The following is a 7,023-nucleotide window of genomic DNA, read 5'->3' as shown; positions in this document are numbered from 1 at the left end:
TATCAAGAGTGAACCCTGAGTGATGATGTGTCCATGTAGGTTCCTCAAATGTTCCACCCTGCTGAGGGATGTTGGTAATGGGGTAATGCTGTACACATAAAGGGACAGAGAGTATATAGGAATTCCACCACTCAATTTCTCTGGGAACCTAAAACTACTCTCAATAATAAAACCCATTGCCAGGCACAGTGACACACACCTGTAATCCCAGTGGCTCTGGAGGCTGAGGCAGGAGGATCACAAGTTCAAAGCCAGCCTCAGCAACTTAGTGAGACCCTAAGCAATTCAGCAAGTCCCTGTCTCTAAATAAAATATTAAAAAGGGCTGGGAATGGGGCTCAGTGGTTAAGTGCCTTGGATTCAATCCCTGGTAACAAAAAAAAAAAAAAAAAAAAAAACCTATTAAAAAACAAAACAGAAGACTGGCTTTGAGCTTCCTGATGGTCAAGGCCAAAAAAAAAAAAAGAAGAAGAAGAAACGATTTTTCATTATTAGAAAGGAGAAATGTGCTGAGTCCCTCGAGAATAACAAAGTTTTTCTCACCCCATGAAGTTGGGGAAGTTTTTCTTCTCTACCCTCTTTCTAATGTGCCTCCTATTCAATTTACTGTACTCTTCCCTTCTTTGCACCTTAAATTAGATACCTTAAATTAGGGGTTTACTTATCTCCTTGTCTCTGAACCTCTCAGCCTCACTTCTCCTGACACCATGGAGTTGGTATCTAGAGAGGTGGGCTGTGGGTGAGTGCTGTTCTGCTCGCTCCTTCTTTGAAGGCTGGTTCAGAGGAAGGCAGTGGACTTGTGGTCTTTCAGCTTAAAAACACTGATCACCTGACTTTTTGTCCGACATCTTGACGAGGCTTCAGTAGCTGCTGCTCTCCAAGCTTTGTGATGCCACCCCCCCCCCCCAAAAAAAAAAGAAAAAGGATGACATGAATAAAGATGTTGGAAAGTTGGCCAAGAAAGACAAGGACCCAGTGAACAAATATGGGGGCAAAGCCAAAAGGAAGAAGTGGTCCAAAGGCAAACTTCGGGACAAGCTCAACAATCTAGTCTTGTGTGACAAAGCTACTTATGACAAACTCTGTGAGGAAGTTCCCAACTCTAAGATTATTACCCCAGCTGAGAGACTGAAGATTCTAGGTTCCCTGGTCAGGACAGCCCTTCAGGAGCTCCTTAGTAAAGGACTTACAAACTGGTTTCAAAGCACAGAGCTCAAGTAATTTATATCAGAGATACCAAGGGTGGAGATGCCCAGCTGCTGGTCAAGACGCATGAACAAGACCAATCAACAGTACATTTGGAAAACTAAAACTTTATTAAAAACAAAAACAAAAACCCAGGGCTGGGGATGTGGCTGAAGCGGTAGCGCGCTCGCCTGGCATGCGTGCAGCCCGGGTTCGATCCTCAACACCACATACAAACAAAGATGTTGTGTCCACCAAAAACTGAAAAATAAATATTAAAAAAATTCTCTCTCTCTCTCTCTCTCTCTCTTTAAAAAAAAAAACACTGATCACCTGTGTTGATATTGGTCCAAAGCTGAGGCCATCTCTTGCCCCAAGCAACTTCCTATCTTGAAATAGAAACTTTTAGGAAATCCATTCTGTCATAACTTAACTCATGCTACCGTTAATGACTTTTCCTTCTTGTTTTATATAAGGTGGACATGGGGAGGAACTGCTCGTCACTCTTCTGGAAGCCTCCTTCCAACTAAACCAGTCCCTTTCCTGCCCTTTTGTCTGATTATAGTGACATAACAGAGCCATGATGGTTGTTTCTCAGGGATTCTAGACTTGGGCTGTGCTCCCCAGACCAGCTATGTGGCGTTAGGCAAGTGGCCTCTCTTTGCCTCAATTTTCTCATCTGTAATATGGGAATAATAAAAGCACTGTTAGTCCATGTAAAGCACTGAATTCAGAGATGACCTCATAAAGCAGAGGCCTGGAGTGGGAGGATCAGGAGCATAAAGGGACAAAAAGGATACAGATAATAGGTCTGTGAAAACTATCCAGGGATGAAGTTGAAGCATCCTGGGTGTTCTGGCATTTCTCAGTTTAAAAGATGACAGCTGTGGAGCACTTGCACATATTAAAGGCTCTCATCAGTGAATCATCCTGCATTTGTACTTTGCTCAGTTATTGTACCTGCCCTCATCTGCTTTGATGATCACTAATGCATGGTATCCTCCTCCTCTCTGAGATAAGAGTCCTAGAGCCTGTTGGCTGCTTGCCTGTTCTCCTCCCTTCACCCCAGTGCTTGTTCTCTGCGTGTCTCTTGATCTTCAGCCTTCAGGTTCCTGGGTATCTCCCCGAGACAGGGAGGCCTAAGGGAACTGCAGAACTCAACCTAAAACTTAGGTGATTCCAATCAGAATAACTCCACCCAATAGATGTGCTCTGGGGAGAAGGAGCTGCTTAGGATTTAGAGAGAGCACAGAGTCGAACAAAATTCCCGCTTCAAGAAGCTTATGTGCTGGATCAATGGTGAAGGAGCACAGGCAAGAAATATGCAAGAAATATCAGGGTAAGTGGAAGATGGAGGTGGGTTGGAGTTAACTACTTGGTAAAGGGCAGTCAGAGAAGTCTTCTCCAAGAACATGACCTTGGTATGTACACCCGAGAGTAAATGAACCATGCTGATACCTGGACAATGTTCCAGTAGAGAGAAACCATGCTCAGCATGGCTAATAACTGTAAGAAGGCTAATGTGGTTAGAATGGAACCAAAGGAGGTAGAAATGGAAAGGAGACAGGGTAGAGGGGTACTGAGGGCTAAGTCACTATCACAGAACGGAATCTTTTAGAAACTTCTTTGCCAAGAAATAGTAGGCTCTGACTAGGCAACCACTTGCATTAGATTTTTGTTGCTGTGACAAAATACCTGAGGAAAATAACTTAGAGGAGGAAAGATGTATTTTTTATTTTTATTTTATTTTTTGATTTGTTGTTTATATATATGACAGTAGGGTATATTTTGACATATTATACATACATAGGATATAATCCATTACAATTTTGATCCCATTCTTGTGGTTTTACATGATGTGCAGTTACACTGGTTGTGTATTCATATATGAACATAGGAAAATTATGTTTAGTTCTGTCTAAGCTTTCCTATTTCCATCCCCATCCCTTCCTTTCATTCTCCTTTGTTTAATCCAATGACTTTTCTTCCCTTCCCACCCTGTTGTATGTTAGCATCTGCATATCAGAGAGAATATTTGGCCTTTGGTTTTGGGGATTGGCTTATTTCACTTCGCATGTTCCATTTCCATCCATGTCCCCACAAATGCCAAAAATTTCATTCTTTATGGCTGAGTAATAGTCCATTGTGTAATAGTCCTTTTTTAATCCGTTCATCTGTTGAAGGGCACTTAGGTTGGTTCCACAGCTTAGTTATTGTAAATTGAGTTCCTATAAACACTGATGTGGCTGCGTCACTATAGTATGCTGGTTTTAAGTCCTTTGGGTATATGCCAAAGACGGGATAACTGGGTAAAATGGTTATTTCATTCCAGGTTTTCTGAAGAATCTCCATACTGCTTCCCAGAGTGGTTTGCACCAATTTGAAGTCCCCCCAGCAATGCATGAGTCCACCTTTTTCTCCATATGCTTGCCAACATTCTTGATAATTCTTGATAATTGCCATTCTGACTGAAGTGAGATGGAATCTCAGTGTAGTTTTAATTTGCATTTCTCTAAGTGCTAGATATGTTGAACATTTTTTTCATATATTAGTTAACTGTTCGTATTTTTATTTCTTCTTCTGTCAAGTGCCTGTTTGGTTCATTTATTGATTGGGTTATTTGTTTGTTTGTTTGAGTTCCTTATATATCCTGGAGATTAATGCTCTCTCTGAGGTGCAGATGGCAGATATTTTCTCCCATTCTGTAGACTTTCTCTTCATATTGTTAATTGCTTCCTTTGCTGTGAAGAGACTTTTTAATTTGATACCATTCTATTTATTGATTTTTTTTTTTTGTACCGGGGATTGAAATCAGGGGCAATCAACCACTGAGCCACATCCCCAGCCCTATTTTGTATTTTATTTAGAGACAGAGTCTCACTGAGTTGCTTAGCACCTCACTTTTGCTGAGACTGGCTTTGAACTCGCGATCCTCCCGCCTCAGCCTCTGGAGCCCCTTGGATTAACAGGCATGTGCCACCACGCCCAACTCATTTATTGATTCTTGCTTTTATTTCTTGTGCTTTAGGAGGCTTGCTGAAGAATTTGGTTCCTAAGCCAACACGATGGAGAGTTGGACCTACATTTTCTTTTAGTAGGTGCAGGGTCCCTTGGCTAATGCCTAAGTCCTTGAGTTTTGTGCAGGGTGAGAGAGAGGGGTTTTATTTCATTTTGCTACACATGGATTTCCAGTTAGGAAAGATTTATTTTGGCTCAAGTTTCAGAGGTTTCAGTCCATGATCAGCTGGCTCCATTACTTTGAGCCTAAGGCAAGGCAGAGCATTATGGCAGAAGGCTGTGGCTGAGGAAGGCTACTCACCTTATGGCAGCCATGAAGGAGAAAGAAGGAAAGGGGCCAGAAGACGATGAACCTTTTCAGGGCATGACTCCAGTGATCCACCTCCTCCAACCAGGCCCCACTTTCCAGTTTCCATCACTTTCCAATAGTGCATTCAATTATGATCCATCAATGAATTAATCCAATGATGAGATCAGATTCCTTATAATCCAATCACTTCCCCAAAATTCCAGCTCTGAACATTGCTATGCTGGGGACCAAGCTTTCAATACCTGACCTTTAGGGTAGATTCCAGAGCAAAACTATAACACTACTGCAATAAATTAAGTAGGGGATTGTGGATCATCTAAAATATATATAATGAGAACTGAGTTTTCTGCTACTTCACCCATCTAATCTCATCCCACAGAAATAACCCAATTAGCCACTTGGTACATAATCTTTCCAAAAGCTTACATACTCATAATCCCTCTTTGCATCTATTTTTACCAAAACATTATGCTATATCACTGCTACTGATAGAATTTCTGCAATGATTGAAATATTCTATACCTGCATGTTTACTAGCCACATAGGGCTACTGAGTTCTTGAAGTGTAGCTAATGTGAATTTAAGGTCTGAATTTTTAATTCTAAGTAATTTTTATTTAAACAGTCATCACATTGGCTAGTGGCTACCATAAAGGATAATACAGTGTTATACACATTTTGGGGTTTTACTTAACAGAATATAACAGACATTTTTCTTTTCTTTTTTTTTATATAATTTATAAACTTTGAAATGATGTCACTTAGAAAAAGATGCTGTCAGAGTACAAAATATTTTTTCCTGAATCATTTGAGAGTAAGTTGTGACCTAATGCACCATTGCATCTAAATAGTTTCATGTTTATTTCCTTCAAATGAGGATATTCTCCTGCATAGCTGCAATATAGTCACTAAGATCAAGAAATTAACAATACATTATGACCATCTAATCCTCAAATCCCATTCAGATTTTGCCAGTGGTTCCAATAATGTCCTTTATAGCAAAGGGATATAGTTTACAATCTTGCATTGCATTTAGTAGTCATGTCTCTTTGGTGTTCTCTAATATAGTTCTCAATCTTGCTTTGATGTTCATGACTTTGACACTTTTCAAGATTACAGGCCAGCTATTTTGTAGAATATCCTTCAATTTGGATTCATCTAATGTTCTCCCATGATTAGATTTAGTTTCTGCATCTTTGGTAGAAAACCGCAGAAGTGATTTTCTTCTTTCACTGCATCTTATCAGATGGCACAGGATTTGTTTTATCACTTGTCATATTAACTTTGAATGTCCTATTAAAATGGTATCTCCAATGTCTTTTTTTCTTTTTTGAACCAAGGATTGAACTCTGGGGCCCTTAACCACTGAGCCACATCACTGGCCCTTTTTTATTATGATACAGGGTCTTGCTAAGTTGTTGAGGCTGGCTTTAAACATGTGATCCTCCTACCTCAACCTCCCAAGCCGCTGGTATTACAGGCATGCCCTACCGCACCTGGCTATTTCCAATGCCACTGGAACTTCTGGTGTCTCCAATGTTAAGTTGCTCTTGTTGCTTATTTCTTTTTAAAACATTTTAAAATTTATTTTAACTATGATAAAAATACAAAGCATTACCATTTTAGCCATTTTAAGTGTTAAAGTTCATGATATTAAGAATATTAACATTATTGTACAACAGATCTCTAGAACTTTTTCGTCTTGCAGATCTGAAATTCCATTATCCAATTCTTTCCCTTCTCTGATGTTAAGCATCTTTGCATATACCTGCTGGCTATTTCTAAGCCATCTTTGAAAAAAAAAAATGTCTATTCAAGTACTTTGCCCATTCTGTTGTTATGAGTTCTTTATATATTCTGCATATTAACTGCTAATCAGATATGTAATTTATCAACATTTTCTCCATTCCTCAAGTTGTCTTTTCACTCTGTTGATTTTGTCCTATGCCCTTTAATAAGTATTTTGTGAGATGGTACTTTGAAAAACACCTCCTTTCTCATCAAACTCTTCAGTCATCCATTTATTTATATCAGAATGGGACTTACGACTTCCTGTTTTATTCTATGTGTTATAATTTGTATCACTATTTAAATCGTTTCTACATTTTGATGTTAAATTGTCGGATTTGGCCAATGGAAGTCACTTTATGCGGGCTTCTAGCGTTCTTTAGATATGTACCCATCATCCTTTGAGCTCTTTCTTGTTTTCTTCCACAAGATATTCCAGAAAATCTTGTACTTTTTCTCACCCTAGAATTAGCCATTTTTACAAGTCCATTCTTCCTTTTAGTAGAGAATGGCACTTAGAAGCTTCTGGTCCTGAGGATTCCCTCAGTAACTGCGAGTAAACAGGGAAGAGCCCAGTGCCAAATCCCCACCCCTCAGTGGGGCACGGGAAATGTGGCATTTGGAAGACCCACTCCCCAGCGCCGCTCGTGGGGGGCCCAAGTCCTTCTGATCAAGGCCCAGCCCGTGGACCATGGAAGGCCTGTATAGCGGCCCCCGGCGTGCT

At 40.1% G+C, this 7,023-nt stretch overlaps 1 pseudogene; it reads left to right on the top strand.

The window, feature by feature from the left end:
- Positions 1 to 597: 597 nt before the first annotated feature.
- On the top strand, positions 598 to 1,394 carry LOC107158211 (annotated as a pseudogene).
- The last annotated feature ends 5,629 nt before the right edge of the window (positions 1,395 to 7,023 follow it).

The sequence above is a fragment of the Marmota marmota genome, unplaced genomic scaffold (genome assembly GCF_001458135.2).
Source record: "Marmota marmota marmota unplaced genomic scaffold, marMar, whole genome shotgun sequence".
NCBI lineage: Eukaryota > Metazoa > Chordata > Mammalia > Rodentia > Sciuridae > Marmota > Marmota marmota.
This window is presented reverse-complemented; position numbering and strand designations above follow the sequence as displayed.